We start from the raw sequence: 16,508 nt of genomic DNA on the forward strand, positions 1-16,508 counted from the left end.
TCATTTTCTACAAATCACCGTTGTTTAAAGTGTGGTGCGTTTTCAACTGATTAATGAATTTTTCTAGAGTAGCACGTATTATCTATATACGCTGTTACTGAATCATTTTCCAAGAAGTTTGGTAGCCGTCAATCTCTGTCTTTGCTTTATGTAAATAGTTGAAGTTACCTGGTAAAATAAGCTGGGAGTATTGATTCAAATGAAGACTTTCATTTGCTTTTGTAAGATTTAAGTCCTCCAAAATGAAATTAATATTAAACTACTTTTTGGGGGGTACAGCCTTGGTTATAGACATTTGCATTCTTTTCTGTGGGTGTGAGTGTGTGAGGAGTTTTGGGGGGAAACGGGAAATTTTAAAAAGTAATAGCAGTTTGTAACCAGCAGACTTTGACTAGGGTTACTTGTAGGCGTGTTCTGAAGTAATTTCCCAGGCAGAAACCAGGAAATGTAGTAATTGTGTCTCTTGGCTTTTCTTTTCCTTTTTTTTTTTTTTTTCTGTTGAATGTGGTGATAGATTTTTTTTTAATGCAGGGAAGAATATTAATTTTTCCTGACAATAGGTATTTTTTTTAAAGCTGTAAAGTATATTTTAAATGATCTGTAGTGAGTCTTACATTACAAACAAGAATTTTAGACCACTGGATACCAAGATCAAATTAAATGGAGGAGTAGAGGGACAGTTCCTGGTGAATGTAATTTTTGTGTTGCTTTAACAGTTTTACATGCTTCAGCAATTCAGTGCAAGATAGGTGTTCTGAAACACCAAGTTCAAACATGTACTCCATATATAGATTTTGCAGTCATTTATGATTTGTTGATCTTGGAAGACTGAAGCCTTATAGTCACATTTTTTTACTGAGCACCTATTATATTCCAGGGTACAGTTTTAGCCTTTATATTGTATATGTCTGGGCAGGCTATAATCCCTTGCACCTAGGAGATTACCAAGTGGGCTAACGTAAGTACAGAGAAAGCTGTTTTTAAAACTGATGATAACAATAACATCAACCAACATTTATTGAGACCTACTCCGAGCCAGGCAGTGTTCTACATTCTTTACATGCTTATTTAATCCTTACAACAACGCCTTAAGAGGTGTTATTATGATCTCCTCATTGAGAGACATAGAAGGGTTGAATAACTTTCCCATGTCAAACAGCCTAGGTAACAGAGCTAGGTAGGAGTCAAACCAGACAGTTGAGCTCCAGAAATCCTGATCTTACTATTCTGAGTTTCAAATTCTGTGAGTGAGATACAAATGAAATCCAACAAGTATTTAAAAGAGAGTTCTGTAAAGAACTTCTTCAAAAAGAAGGAAAGAAAGAGAGAAAGAAACTGGTATTGCAAGGTGTAGATGAAGGCATGTCCAAGCTACAATTTAATTATACTTTATATATAGGATACTTTTTTTTCCTGGTGAATGACGTGGGATTCTTTTTGTTTCTAAGCTCTCAGTCACTCACTTACTACAATTATGGCGTTATCTTAATAATACAAGAGATGACTGTTTTTCAAGAAGTTTAAAATGTTTGTTCTCAGACCATAAGTTAAATGTTAGATTCAAGAAAAGAAAATGCTTCCCTGCCTTCAAGACGCTTATAACCAGACATGTAAATAAGTCCTACAATTTCAGTGTGGTAAGAGTTATAACAGTTGTAGAGTGTAATGGGGACATTGATAAGGGGAAACAATTCTATATATGTTGGGGAGGAGGATTAGAGCAAAGATACCACATTTGAATTTAGCTTTGAAGGTTGAGTAGGAATTTGCTGAGTTGGGGAAGGGAACAGAAGATAAGGATGAAAACCAGGAATATTATGTGAAAGTATATGGTAGTTTGAGGAATGTGTTACAGTCCACATTGTCTCTAAAAGTCAGAGTGTATAGAGATGAAGGGTTGGCCTAAGGAGATGGTGCTGGGAAATAAGCTGGAAAAAGAATTAGAATTACTGAAATTTCTAGAAATTAGATAAGTATGGGGTTTCAGTGCCTTTCATTTGAAATAATGAAGATTTGTCCGGTTTGGCAAAATCTTTACACTATAGAATATGGTGTTAAAGGTAGTTTTAATACTTTGAAGTATAGGATATGTTATAAAACAACATACAAATTTAGGCAAGTGAAAAGTTATAACTCAGAAGAAGGAAAAAGAAGTCTGTGGTGGCATGTGGTGAAGAGCCTTTGTATTGTGTTGAGGACTTTGGACTTGATTCTAAAGACAATGAGAACCAGTGAAGGACTAATTAGGAAAGATAACACAGTGGTGGTAGGGTGTGGAGGCTGGATTGGATGGAGAAAGGCAAAAGGGAGAGAGATAAGTTAGAAGGCTGTTGCTGTTGAAATAGCCTAGATGAGAGAAGATAAGGGCCTAGAATAGGAAAATAGTAATAGAGATGAAGAGGAGAGGACAGATGATAAAGATGTAGAATTTACAGGGCTTAAAAAGTGATTGGCTTTGAAGGTGAACAGAAGAGTAAAAACTTAGTTTCTTAGCTTGAGAAACTGGATAGAGGAACTTGATTTAATTTTTAATCTGAGAGGAAGATAATTAATTCAATTTTGAACACAGTGAGTTTGAAGTGGCGATGGAGATGGAGATGTCAAGAGAGGATCCAGAGCCCAGAAGGGAGGCTGAGGTTGGGGATTCAGATTGCGGAGTTAGCCAGTAAGTGGGAATTGAAGCCGTAAATAAAAGCAGATGAAATTGCTCGGGGATTACACGAGGAATTAGAAGACAAGAGGGCCAAGGATAAATGATTTGCTTTGTATGAATGGAAGGGATTTTTATGTTAATTTTCTTATTAATTGTGATTATAAAGCAATTAAAAGGGCTTAATTGAAGATTAAACCACTTTTACATCCAAATGAATCCTGTTCTTTTAAGATTTCACTTGGCAGTCACTCATTTATTCCCAAAGTGTATTGCCCGAACTATTGTTGGAGTACCTCTTTGCAAAAAAAAAACAAACCAAAACTTAATAGCAAATTCACAGCCAACCAAGAAAGTAGATCTTCTGGCTTTATTACAGAATTATTTTTCCTCCTTTATACTTTCTAGTTCCATGCTTATATAGATGGTATTCAACTTAAGATGGTTCCACTTCTAATATTTCAACTTTAGGATGATGCAAAAGTGATGCACATTCAGTAGAAACTGTACTTGGAATTTTGATCTTTTCCGGGGCTAGCAGTATACGATGCAGTACTCTCTCCTGACGCTGGGCATTGGCAGCAGCCACAGCTCCCAGTCAGCCACGCAGTCACAAGGGTAAACAGCCAATATACTTAAAACCATTTTGTCCCCATACAACCACTCTGTTTTTCACTTTCAGTGCAGTATTCAATCAGTTATGTGATATATTCAGCACTTTATTATAAAATGGGCTTTTATCAGATCTTCCTTAACTTACCATGGGGTTGTGTCCTGATAAACCCATCATAAGGTGAAAATATCTTAAGTCAAAAATTCATTTAATACATTTAACCTACGAAACATCATAGTTTAGCTGAGCCACCTTACATGTGCTCAGAACACTTACATCAGTCTGCAGTTAAGCAGAACCATCTAACACAAAGCCTGTTTTATAATGTGGTGGATTATCTCATGTAGTTTATTGAATACTGTACTAAACGTAGAGAACAGAATGGTTGTATGGGTATGGAATGGTCGGGAGTGTATCAGTTTTTTACCCTCATGATCCTGGCTGACTGGGAGCTGCCGCTCCTGCCACCGCCCAGCATGACCAGTATCATACTGTGTATCACGAGCCCAGGAAAAGATGAAAATTCAAAATTCAAAATGTGGTTTCTGCTGAATGCATACTAGTTTGGTACCATTATGAAGTCAGAAAATTTTAGGCGGAGCCCTACTAAGTCAGGGACAGTCTGCAGAGCCTTTTTACCTTGGATCAAAGCTATGAACGCATCTGACTCTCCCCTCACTTGGTCGTTAGCTGTTGTTTGCTCTTGGGAAGTCAGAGATGGTGCTTTTTTTAAAAGAGAAATCTTTGCCTCCCATAAACTTAGATTATCCACAAACGTTTGCTTGTTGATTCATCTTGATAAACAACTTATTCAATCTTGGCTCCAAATGGCTTAGCCGTTTCCAGAATTCATACTCATCTTCAAAGAATGAAGGTTTGTCACCACTGAGGAGAATCAAAAGAATGTGCTATGGCTTGGAAGGCATTTTCGAAAAAGGAATTTCAAAAATAGTTTCCTAATTGGTAGTATCGTTAGAATAGGTGTATAGTTTCTAAGGTAGGGAGTGGCAGACTTTTTCCGTGAAGGGCTAGATAGTAAATATTTTAGACTGTGGGCCATGCAGCCTCTGTCACAGCTACCCAGTTCTGCCAGATACTTAAATGAATGAGCGTGGACAGAGTTCAAATTAAAATTTATTTACAGACAGTAAAATTTGGATTTCATATCATTTTCACATGTCATGAAGTAGTATACTTTTTTTTATTTTTTTTTTCAACCATTTAAAAAATGTAAAAACTTCACAGGCCAAAAACAGGTGTTGAGTCACATTTGGCCTACAGGTAGGCCATAGTCTTGCTGACCCTGTTGTAAGAGGTATTCTTTGAAGTACTTAGATTTGTAAGTTTAGTTTTTAAAAAATGATTCTTCAAAGTTATACCTCCTGCTTTTAAATTCCAGTGTATTTCTTAAAACATCTGAGAAATTTTCATTCATCCTTTATTTCTTAAATAGAATAATTGGGAAACACTTCCCTTCATTGATTTGGAAGCTGAGATACAGAGAAATAGATTACCTTGTACAATGTCAGAATCAAAAATATGTTTGAAAATATTTTCTAACATTCAATACTCCTTACTGAACCAGTAAAAACTCTTTTTGCCTCAGTGAAAGTGGGGGCATTGAAAGCTGGTGGAATGAAAGACCAAACCTGGAAGGAGAGTTCTGTACTGGTTTCCCAGAGGGTTGGGCAGGATGGAATCTTTTGTCTTTTTCCTTTTTGTCTTTCCTAAGGGAAAGAAAACATGAAGTTTTTTTCCTCTCTGCTTCAAGGGCATTATAGCCAATTATTGCACTGAAAGATTAAATAATGGTGAGATAAGAGAAGAAAATGTAAAGGACTGACGTTTTCATATCTAGCCATCCCAGATGTTTCTCTTGCATCTGCTGTTTTTGGGGAGGAAATTTAAGATTTTTTTTTTTTTTTGCTTATAAATCTTAGATTCTTGGTTAGCAACCTGTAAATATAATTCTAAACATTCAGTTCAGGCAGTGTTAACCTGTTTATATTAGTTATGGGTCATTATTTGTGCTCCTTCTTTAACTTTCTGACTTTCCTGGTTTTCATTAGCAGTGATAAATGTTTACAGCAGAGGACGTGGAAGACAATTACTAGTTTTACTTTGAAGTTTGAATTCATAGAAATAGCTTTGTGGATTTTTTTCTGTGTGGATGTTAAAATTTAGGACCAATTGGGTGTATGTATTTGTGTGTGTGTGTGTGTGTGTGTATGTGTGTTATTCTTGGTGCTACTTAAAAGGGGTATGCTTTTTTTCTTTCTTTCTCTTTCTTCCATTCAAGTGAAAAACCAAAAAACTCCAGCTGTCTAGGATATTTTTAAATTGGTTACTTAGCAATATGAAGCATAATTTTGTATTTAAATATTTATCTGTATTCTTTGATACTCTGATTAAATAAGAGTCTATTAAGGCTGATGATAATAGGGCCTGCTGGGAGGAAATGACACAGCCTGCTCTACAACAGTATTTACTGCAAATCACCTTTTCCCTGGTCCCTGCTTAAACTGTAAGGGGTAACATGGAACAAGAGAGCAACATTATGTGAATTAGGGTGATGGTCAATTTAATGATGATGGTAATTGGGTGGTTGTCATTGCACAGTTAATTTATATTACCTGTAATTCAGGGTCAAGCAGAATGCATCAGAATTTTCTCTGCTGTTGGTATAAATGATGAGACACTATCTAACCAGGTTTTATTTTTGAACTTTAAATGCATTCTTCAACTGTGATATTTTTAACCGTTCAATGATAATTGTTATTTAAAAGCAAACTAGATCAATTTGCCCTTAAAATGTATTGTTTAATTATCAGGAGAAGAAACCATGAAGTAAAAAAAAAAAAATACAGAGGCATGTTCAGTAGTGGCATATGGAAGTACAAAACTGTTGAGGAAATAGTGACTTGAGAAACAGTATAAGAGTTTAATGAATATTATTTAAAAAATGAGTTTGTCAAATGCTGAAAGCCTGACTAAAATGACAGACTGCACATATTTGTGTTAATGTTACAAATGAAAGTTAAAAATCTTTAAAATTGAAAAGATTCTTAAACATCACGCAGGACTTTTCAATAAACCTTTGAAAATATTTTCAAAGAAAGAAAAGAACATGAAATTATCTCAGTTTCCTTTTAATTTAAAGACCGTTACTGGGAAAGATTCGTTATTGTTTTATTTAATTGCATATTAGTGGCATAAGAGAAAAATGGTTAAATATTTCTTGAAAAAAGTATTTGTCTAGAATGCATGTATGTTACATTTATGATGTTTGGTGATTTGTCAGTGGAAAATTAAAAATTGCACTTCTTAATGTTGACATACCTCTATTCTGTATCATTATGGGACATTTCAGTAATGCTTATGAGGTGGCTACAGTTTGGTGTAGATTTTTACAGTCCAAATTGATGGGATCACTGGTATTATAAGTTGCACTGTGCTTTTAGTTTGTCACAAATGGTGGCAAGGTAATTAATAAGGAGGGTTTTCCTGTGTTGTTTAAATTTGACCCCAACTGTGTGGGCATATTTATAGAATTTTAAAATTGAATTGTTGTTCCTCATAAGTTAAACTGGGAAAAAATTTGAAATAGTTGTAAGTAAGCAAATAGCAAATATGTTTAGAAAACATAGAGGAGTTATTTTAAACATTGAAGCGACTGATAACAGTGCTTTTTTTTTCACTAAAAGTTTACACTTACGTTTTATTGAGTATTCCTTCAAATCACCCTTTGAACACTCAAGGACAAGGAAGGAAGGAAAGAGTGATAAAGACCAAAAGAGAGACGGAGACAAACAATAGTCAAAGCAACACAACTGACAGTGCAGGCATCCTCCTGCTTTCTTCTGAGCATCCTGGGCAGTAGGACCACTGGTTTCCTTGAAGCTTCCCCTCCAGCGGAAGCAGTGGGCTGGGCACGAGTGAGCACTCTGCCCAGCAGGTCAGTATGGGTTCTCTTTCTGTCCCATTTGTTTTAAGGGCTTTGAATGCTCTTTGGAATCACTGTTTTGTGTATCACAAAGCTTTGGTATGTCTTGAAAACCCTCTGAATCTCTTGGATGTATTGAAAAACATTACAAGTTATTAATGATTATAAAGGAGACTTTCTAAGTAGCCAAGTTTTAAAAATATTTTATTCATAGCTAATTATACCTATTTACTATGTCACAGTAGAGTTTGACAATTGTTAAGAGATAAGGAGCTAAGCAGATTGTATGAATCTAGAATTTTTCTAATTGAAAGGCATCCTCATTTGGCAGGTGTTTTCCAGTGTTTTTGAATAACAAAATTTGTATATGTAACTGATGTTTTTGATGACCTAGTGAACTAAATTTTAAGCTATATGTCTAAGGTCCAAATGACATTGTTATGTCAGGTTATTACCTTTCACTCTAGGCACTGTATCTTTCAAACATCGTTGCTGCATCTGGAAGAAAGCATTGTTATTGAAGAAAATTTGAACAAAGTAAAACGTAGAGATACTGTAAAATCTCATCTCTCTGCAAACTTTTAGTTATTATTTTCCTGAGGGGAAATCTGAAATATTAAAGAAAAACATTTGGCTAAAAGATCCATTTGCTCTGCATCAATAATTGAGTTCAGTGTGTATTCCAAGAAGAAAATTCTTACAGCTTAGTTCTTAATTTACTCTGAAGTGATTACATGACATTGCTAATCATCATTTTGTATTAAGACCAAAGAATTCCCATTACTGAATAGAATGAGTGTAGTACTATATTTGCCATTCACAACAGCTTATTGTTTCAAGTAGGGTTTTCAACCCTGACCCAATTTAAAGCAAAAGAACACAAGACTCTATAGTGAACCCGACAAGTACATAGCATTGTCCTTGTGTTTTCCAGACTGGAATTAATTATGAACAGGAAAGGTCACCCATTGCATTACACTGACTCTTTTCTAACTTTAATACTTATATCATGTATTAATTTTGGAATTTTAAATGTAAGTAATGATAAAATAATACTTGATGTTAACTTTATGTTTTACTTTATTATATGTAGTAAGGTTAATTATTGTTTTGTGAAACTTTTATTTCAGTTGTGTGTGTATTGTGAATTAAATGTGTTCCTTACCATGGATTGTGGTCAGAAGAGTTGGTGAAACACTGGCCTACAGTGCAAGAGAAAGAGGGTTTGATTCATCAGGCAATCCTTCTCTCCCACTAAGACTCAAGAACCTTAGGGATTGTGTGTGTGTGTGTGTGTGTGTGTGTGTGTGTGTGTGTTCTGTAAAACCATACCAACATATACTTCTGCTGTTACTGCCCTTGGACGATCCCTCTTTGATTCTCCATTTCTCCCCAAAACAATTATGATTGCTCGTTCTGTCTCCTTCCCTGTTGATATTACGTGTGCCTACTTTCCTTGTGTTTTTTGCTTCCCTCGAACCCGGTTTCTCCTCATAAACTCTCTATCTGATTCTCCCTTTTCTTTTCATCTGCGGTTCCTAATCATGATTAATGTCTCAAAGGTTTAGTCCCTAATTCTGTGCCTTTTTAAAACTCTCTGCTTATTTATGTTTATGTATGTAACGTATGTATTCTTGCTTCTTTTTTCTCCACAATGCCTGTTTTAAACATTGTTTACTCTTCTTAAATCTTTGGCTTTTCTCTCTCTCACTTAACTGTCAGCAAATAATTGCACATATTATTTCAAAGAGAAAATAGAAGCCATTAGAGGGGAAGCTAATCAGTGTACAGCCCCCAAATCTACAAATGTACCTGCATCCTTATCTTTCTTTTCTCATTACCTTCTGTTCTGATGGAAGAGCTGTCCCTCTTTCTGTCAAGTGCTAATCCCTCCAGTTCCAGTTGGAGGCTCATGCCTGCTCTCCCTCTTGGGGTTTACTTTCTAGCCTTGATTCTTCTCTTTTCTACTGACTCCTTTCCACTAGTGTTTTAAACAAGCTTAGTTATTTTCTATCTTAAAAAATAATAAAAAGCTTTCCTGGACCCCATGTTCCTGTCTGGCCACCACTCTGTCCACTTGTCCACCTGGATAAACTCCTTGAAAGGGTTGTCTACAGTTGCTGTTTCCATTTGTTTTTTCCCATCCATTTCTCATTCACTGTGATCTTCCTTCAGCCTCCTCCATGCCACTGAACCTGCTCTCGCCCAGGTCCTGAGGACCAATAGACACTCAAATCTTTACCTTATTTGACTTTTGACAGGTCACTATGACCACTGTTTTCTGTTTGAAAGGTCTCTTCTTTTGGCCTCCATGTTTCCACGTACTCCTGGTGTTTTGTCCCATCTTTTATCTACTTCCATGACTTTCTATGATAGAAGAGGATTGACCCAGAGTGTTCTAGAACTGATCTGTTTTGGATTAGTCATGTTTTGGGAGTTTATAAAGTTTAATTCCAACAGAGCATGATGCTCCATAAAAGTCATTCTTAAACTCCAGTGTGATTATCAAGTAATAAAGGATTTGTGATATGGTGTGGATGCCTACTTCACTCTGTTCCACCCCATGGCTTTTGGCTGAATTATTCAGGAAAAGGAGGGGAAGAGCTGGTAATAATTTGTGATCTTAGTAATAACTTTGATTGTTTCTAAATGATATTATTGGGCCTGAGGGTTAATATATTGAAGACCTGGTACTTTCATGTGTTTTAAATGGTAATTTGAGGGAAAGGAGATGTGTTTAATAACTGTGTGAATGCAGTTTTACTTTTTGTTGGTTTTGTATTGTCAAGTGAGCTAAAATATCCAATGGATGTATAATTTGGGAATGTGATTTGAGGACTTGAGAAATATGTCTTCTGGCTTTTTTAAAAGCTTTAATATGAAATAGGAAGTTACATCGTACAATGGATATGCATGTATGTTTTTAAGAGAGCCTGTATGTCTCAGTTTTAAACCTTGATAAGTACATCTTTTTATATAATGCTAAAAAGAAAAGCAGGATACAATTACATATATACTATAATTGCAACTATATAAAAATATGCTTATGAAATAAGACAGGAAGGAAATATGCCAAAATGTAACTGATTATGCTGAATGTTGTTGGCTTATATTTTTTCCCTGTTTTCTATATTTTCAAAATTTCTAAAAAGTAGTATTACTTCTAAAACTTTGGAAAAATGGCTTCTTTTTAGTTTCTGGAAAATTTTTTCAACCTTTGAACATTCTAGGAAGTAAGAATTTTGCTGCTTTTATTTTCCAGTGTCTTGCTAAGAACTTAGTCAAGTCTGAGTTTATGATTTAGAAAGTAGGTTATTTTAAAGTTATTTGAAGTATTTACAAAGTTCTAATTTGGGACAGTTATTTCTTTAGAGAGTTTTTTTTTTAAGATCAAAAAGATTAAGATAAAACTTCATTTAGAAGATATACAGATTGCCAACAGACACATAAAAAGATGCTTAATATCACTAATCATCAGGGAAATAGAAGTCAAAACCATAATGAGATATCCCCTCACACGTTAGAATGGCTGTTATCAAAAAGACAAGAAATAACAGGTGTTGGTGAGGATGTGGAATGAAGGAAACCCTTGTGCACTGTTGATGAGAGTGTAACTGGTGCACCACTGTGGAAAATGCTGGCGCAGTATGTAGATTCCTCAAAAAATTAAAAATAAAAGCACATATGATCTAGCAGTTGCACTTCTGAGTATTTTTCTGAAGAAAATGAAAACACTAATTTGAAAAGATATCTGCTCCCCCATGTTCATTGCAGCCTTATTTACAATAGCCAATATATGGGAGCAACCAAAAGTGTTCATCAATAGGTGAATGGATAAAAAAGATACAGCGTATATATACATATACATATATATACAGCATATACACACACACACACACACACACACATACAATGGAATATTACTTATCCATACAAAGGAAGAAATGCTGCCATTTGCAACATAGGTGGGCCTTGAGGCATTATGCTAAGTGAAATAAGTCAGACAGAGAAAGACAAAGACTGCATGATCTCACTTATATGTGGAATCTAAACAAATAAGCAAAACTCCAAGCTCATAGATGCAGATCAGATTAGTGGTTGCCAGAGACAGGGATGGTGGGAGTGGTGGGCAGAATGGGTAGAGGAGTCAAAGGTACATACAGACTTACAGCTGTAAAATACATAAATGTTGAGGAGGTAATGTACAGCCTGGTGACTATAGTTAATAATACCAAACTGCATATTTGAAAGCTGCTAAGGGAGTAAATCTTAAAAGCCCTCATCGCAAGAAAAAAAAATTTAATTCTCTAACTGTGTATGTTGATGTATGTTAACTAGACTTATGTGATCATTTTGTAATGTATACGTATATTGAATCATTATGTTATATACCTAAAACTAAAATATGTTATATGTCAATTATACCTCAGTAAAAAAAGAAAAGATACTCTTCATTTAATTATGTGGATAGTTACTAACATTGCATTAATCTAATGAAATTCTAAAGTTTCATGATGTTGAAGTTAATTTTATATGTAATTTTCCACATTGTAACATTTTATAACACTTCCTCTTCTGATGAAACATTACTTGACTGTTGTACCTAAGCAGTCTTCAAAATTTAGCTCTGAGCCAGCTCTTTTCCCCCCTAACCGAGGAGTTGATACCAGACCCTTGTTCCTCCTACTTCAGGAGATATGTTAAGCACTCTAAGTGGTTATCTTGAAGTTTCAGTTCCTTGGCTTGAGGTGGGCAGGAAGTGTCTCTCCCTTTTCCCTTAGGAGGCAGAGAAACGTACACCACCTACTTTCTTTAAAGAAGTCCTCTCTATTGTCCCTTGTAATCCTTACAATTAAGGAAATGAAGTTCTTCTCATGTAGTCTTGACAAGGGAAATGAGCTGATGTCAGCAGAGCCAGATTTTGGCCACCTCACTTTAAAAGCCTTGCACTTCTCTTGAGAATAGGGAAGTATTTGACTCCTATTGTTTTGATTTTGGCCTTTGAAGCCCCTGCTGAAATTCAGAGAGGACAGGAAAGGTTGCATTTGACATCCTGTTTTATTAGCTGATATTATTGTTATGTCTACCCACAAAACAAGTAATATACAATGGTTAAATGCACAAGCTTTGGCGCAAAGTGGAACTAAGTTTGTGTTGCTTTGGGTAACCTACTTAACCAGTTCAGTCTCAGCTTCCCCGTCTACAAAATGGAGGTAATAATGACTGTCAGAGTTGTGAGAATTAAATGGAATAATGAAAGTAGGTACTAAGCACAGTGCTTGGCACATGCAAGCACTTAATAATTGTTATTATTTTAAAATATCACATTACTATACAAATATATCTCTTTTGCATCTCCTGTTTTTTTTCTTTGTATTTTATTTACTGGAAATATTTGAATAATGGTAATTAGGTTCTGCTGCTGATCAGAAATATGTAAGAACTGAGTTAGACTGAGAGGACTGTTTTGACCTCAGCCATGCAATTAGATAACATTAAACACACTTCTGTTAAATTATAGCCATATTTATGGGAGGGGAACAGTGATGTGAATGATGAATCACATCTCTAGATTATTTAGAAAACATTTTCTAAACTTTGGGGTTATGTATTTTCCACTTTTTCAAAGTCTATTTATAAATTTATTTTTCTTGGGTAGTTTTAGTTGAGTATCTTTAAAGTGCTGGTATTTGGTAAAACCTTATAGGCTAACTGCATTTTACTGGCCTTTTATTTGGTATAACTGTTATTTTCAGTTCAAGGATGTGATCTACTCAGTGTACTGATTAGCATGTATGTTACACCAGGGGTTCTACTACAAAAAAATCAGTTTGTATTCCTTTCACAAACATTACCTGAGAGCAGGAAGAGGTGATTTAGAAACCACCTGAAGAGCATGAGAAACTAGCAGATTATTAGTGATTTGAGCAGTGTGCATTATCATTTTGTGGATCAACTAGACATTCATAATCTAATTTTCACTGTAAGGGTGCCCACTACAAATTAAACTCTTCTTACCGTCTTTGACCAGAACAGTCATATTTTATTATCTTTTTGCTACATCTCTGTCTTATCTGTTGGTGAAATATTTTTATACCTTTCACATCAAAAATTCGATGTGCATCCCAAAGAAATTCCTGGGTCTATAAAGGAGGCACATAGGACAGAGCAGGAGTTGCTGCAAGCTGGTCCCTATACTCCTAATGTAGGAATCAGATAAAGATAAAGATTTTTAGCACACAAAGACCTCCTGGCTCCTATGAATCTAATTTCCAAATCTGTGTTTGTCTCTACGGTCCAAAGTAACTCTTTGGAAATCAGAATTATCTCCTGGATTCCGAGAGGTATGGTTAGCTGAAGAGTTTGCTGCCACATTCATAGAGATTTTGAATTTTTCTATAAATCCCGATACAGTCTTGGCTAACTTCATGGTATAAGAAGCTAGTTTGTGAAGTTATTTCTTTTCCTACTTTATTTAAAGCCTGTTCCTCAGTGGCCTGTACAGCCTCTTAGGCCTGATACATATTTAGATATGGCGTAATTTGCAGTCATCATACCTAGATTGTCTAAACTAGATTACTAGCTGGAACACTAGATTGAGGTTCAATTGCAGCAGAAATCTGGCTACTGTTGTGATTTCTAGCCTCTTTGATGTTTAGATTGAGGAACAGTTTTCCCAAACCACATTCTTCTTTTCTTCTGCCTGGTATTTTCCTTCTCTAGGCTCCTTTTATGTTTCCGTGTCATTCAGGAAAGCCTGAGGACTATCCAGATGTAAATGACCCCTGTGGGCATGTACTTCTACACCTTTCAGAAACCAGATCTTGGTGACTCTAGTTAACAATACTGTTGCTAAGAGATTAGATCTTAGATATTCTCACTAAAAACAAAAAGTTTTGTGAGGTGATGAATGTGTTAACTAACTTTGTTGTGCTGAGCATTTCGCAGAGTATGTATGTATCAAATCATGATGTTGTATACCTTAAACTTACACAATGTTTTGTCAATTATATCTCAGTAAAACTGGGGGGAAATAGTTATTGCTTCTTCTGACTCCTTCTCTTATTTGAGTCTCAAAGGGAGGGGTTGTTTACACTGTCTGTTTACAGAACTTTGGGCCACCTGGTTACTTTGGCCTTGAATACCCTCATTTATAAAATGGTGAATGCACATGTAAGTTGGAATACCTTACTCTGTACTCATGATCTGCTGGAGGTGCACAAGATGATACATTAGGATGTGAAAAGAGCATTAGAGTTGTTATTTATTTTCCTTTTCACCTCAAAAAGTAATGTTAGACTTTGCCAAATATTTAACATGCAGATTGACACTGGTGCCTCCACTCTTACCGGATTTCATCTAAGGAATTAATCCCAAGGGAAAGCGGTCATTCCCCAGCAAAAGGAATAGACAGTGACATCTTCACCTGTCTTTTAGCTATTGTTCACTTTTAGTTATTGTAACACATAAGTTATGTGTGTCCATTTTATATGTGTCCAAGTAGCTGAATTTACAGATTATGTTTTTAAATGATAGAATCATCATAGTCCATGAAAATATTTTGTTATCTCACAGTAATTCTCTCGTTTGTTATGGAGAAGTATTTTTAAAAGTTGCCAAACTTATCACACACAGTTTTTGTTTACCATAAGAGAAGTTCCAAAATTGTCGTTTTCTGTGATAAGTGGTTATTGGCAAAAAATATTTAAATATAAACACATTACTATGTCTCTTAAAGGTAAGAGTTAATAATGAATGAAAAGTCAATTGTTTTTCTAAATTAACTCATGATTTAGAGAGAGAATTTTATAATTAGAGATGTTTCTGTTGCTATTAGTTGTTGCCCAAAATGAAGTGAATGTGTTATCTATAAAACTCTCATGTCTGCATACTTGGCGCTCCTGGAAACAGTTTTCTAGTCTGTTTTAAAATCTTTCAAAGTAGTTTCAGTGGATTTTTAATCACTTCGTTAAAAATTTAAATAATGTAATACTGTCTAGTTAGTTTGCATGTATAGCAGACAGACATTGGAGAAGATGGAAATATACTTATCAAATTTCAACAAAAACCCTTGCTTAATTGGTGAATAGAATTGACCAATGAGTATTTTGATTCAGTCAGTTAAGCTCTTCTTTCATTGGCTCTATGTATTGTGGTGAGTTATCTTTTTCAATTACTATGGCCTTTTTATGTTAGCCAGCTCAGGCTGTCATAACAAACCGCTATCGACTGAATGGTTTAAACAACAGAAATTAATTTTCTCACACTTTTGGAAGCTAGAAATCTGAGAGTAAGGTGTTGTCATGACTGATTTTTTCTAAGCCTCTCTCCTTGGCTTTCTAGATGGTTGTCTTCACCCTGTGTTTTCATTCAGCCTTCCCTCTGTATGTCTCTGTATCCAAATTTCCGTTTCTTATAAAGACACCAGTCATACTGGATCAAGGCCCACCCTAGTGATCTCATTTTAACTTAATTACGTTTTTAAAGACTATCTCCAAATTCAGTCATATTCTGAGATACAGGAGGTTAGGGCATCAACATATGAATTTGAACATAATTCAGCCCATAACACCCTTAAAACTAAGTATTAAACCAGATTTAGAACTAGATCTTTGAATTGCTGTTTCAAGAAAAAAAAAACCATGTTTAATACATTGCTCTTAGTTAAAATATATTAATAATACTTTAGTGAGAGTGAAATGATTATTTTACCTGCCTTTTATGTATTTAATTTTTAACAAAATTAGTAAAATGATTTTTAAAAATAAGCTTTAAAATTTTTTTATTTTTGTGTACATTATAATATACATGATGTTATTATAGTTGTATATGTCTATAACTTGTAAATACACATGAATCAGTCTTTTTTGTTCATAGGAGTTTAGAATCAAGATTTGGAGACTTCTGACTTATATATTGCCCCTTTTAAAAATGTCTTTCTATCCTGAAGGTAAATGTTACATGCTATTAATAATAACAAGGATTTTGGAGTTCAAATTCTGATTTTCCCACTCATAATGATGTATATGACCTTAAAAAGTTATCTAACCTTGCTAAGCCTCAGTTTCCTCATCTAAAAAGTGAAGGTATCTTCCTCTAAGGATAAAATGAGATTATGCATTTAGTGCCTGACAAATAGGAAATATACAAAAAAGTCATTATTGTGGTGCTTATAATCATTTAAATAAGTTGTTTTGGTATTATTCATTTATCTTTAACGTATTCTAAAATATTTCCCTATTCTACAAATAGGGCAACTTCAAATCATTGGAGACCCTTAAAGTATTAGGCATTGCTAATTT

At 34.8% G+C, this 16,508-nt stretch overlaps 1 protein-coding gene across 1 annotated transcript in view; it reads left to right on the forward strand.

Annotated features, from left to right (window-relative positions):
• The window catches only part of DENND2C (DENN domain containing 2C), a 69,451-nt gene that overhangs the window by 1,033 nt on the left and 51,910 nt on the right, over nucleotides 1-16,508 (forward strand). The window lies entirely within an intron of this gene.

Source organism: Camelus ferus, chromosome 9 (assembly GCF_009834535.1).
Source record: "Camelus ferus isolate YT-003-E chromosome 9, BCGSAC_Cfer_1.0, whole genome shotgun sequence".
In the NCBI taxonomy this organism is placed as follows: domain Eukaryota; kingdom Metazoa; phylum Chordata; class Mammalia; order Artiodactyla; family Camelidae; genus Camelus; species Camelus ferus.